This window comes from Leiobunum rupestre, chromosome 5, assembly GCF_980474605.1.
Source record: "Leiobunum rupestre chromosome 5, qqLeiRupe1.1.hap1, whole genome shotgun sequence".
Lineage (NCBI taxonomy): Eukaryota > Metazoa > Arthropoda > Arachnida > Opiliones > Sclerosomatidae > Leiobunum > Leiobunum rupestre.
Genome location: NC_143388.1, coordinates 51695463 through 51696930, shown reverse-complemented (window position 1 = coordinate 51696930; position 1468 = coordinate 51695463).

Sequence of the window (1468 nt, the reverse complement as noted above, 5' to 3'; positions counted from 1 at the left end):
CTTGAGATGAGAATATATATACTGGAATTTATTTCGGTCGCCGAGTTCGGTTCTCGAAGTGACTCCAAACGGTGGCTATACTCGATTACTTCCGCTAAATTTCCGTTCAACCAGAGGAGGTGGCAGAAAAGGTGGTAGATGTGGCATATTAACTACGTTAGAACGATTTCGAAGTAGTGGTTTGTTGCGTAGGTCTTCGATTTTACGCTGAGATCTATCAACGGCGTCAAGATAATTGCTGTTATAGGTAGAAGCTGCTGTAACATTGGCATCGAAATCAGGTTTATCTAGAATGTTGGCACGTTCTTCATCATAAATGGCCAGTTGTTTATCTCTCGGTTTGAGTTTGGCGATATAACTTTGAAGGTTGCCGATTCTCAGGACTGGTAAAGCCAATTCGTCGTTAAGTTCGTTGACGTATCAAGTCATTGTACTTTTCACTTTCCCTCGTTTTGTCACTACGTTGTTAAAACCACTTGAAACTCATGTTGAAAAGAGTCTCGATCCGCACGACCAATCGCAGTCTCTCTAGTTCAGTGACCGTCAGATTTTCTTCGGCTAGGGTGTCAAACAGCATTCTCTAAGCTATGAGGATCAAGTCATCGTAAGATACATCTTTTTCTTTCATTGCCATCGTAAGTATATTGACGCCTGCATCGCCGACATATTCGAGGAAATATAGAGCTCTGGATCCTTTGTTGTACGTGTCACCTGGGCAAGAGGTTCCGTAATCTGTTTCGAAATTTCTGCTAAAATTTGTCGAGAAAATGTATCCGCCATCGCCTCAATTTCCTTACAGTTCGTGATCATGTTGTGGACCTCGTTGGACAGCGTTGACCAGATAGGTGTTCAGGCAACACTAAAAGCTACTAGAAACTTCTACTTGCTGCCGGCTTTCGTGATCATTACTGATTCTGCTGCAGTTGAAGACGGTGCTGTCGGTGCAACACGTTATCCAGTGACTATGTCGAAGACATCTCGGATCGTGAGCATATCGGCGACTTGCCGTTCCAGCTTATCCAGTATTCTGAACCAGTAAACTTTTCTATATCAGGATACTGATCGTCAGAAACGTGCTGCCACCAAGAACCAAAGGCATTCGAAAACCAAATTTGTGAGAACAGTATCGCCATCTATTTCGAAATCCAACCAATTCATAACAAAACGATCGCATCGCCATCTATAGCTCGCTATCGCCAGCTCTCTTATCGTAAGAACGTTCGCCTCTTTTGGCGCCAGGATGTCCTGCTGTTGAATTTGTGGAAACAGAGTGGCAATCTTTTTATTGTAATGAGTGGCGCTGCGTTCCTCGTCTTCTACGTCAATCTCTTTATTGTTATAAGTGGCGCTTTAGATAAGCTCGTGTGAGACTACTATCTGGGACTGCCGGGCCCACTTGTTAACTACTGGACACGGCACTCAACGATATACCGCTGTATTCAGAGCGTCCCTCTAAAAATTTAATCCC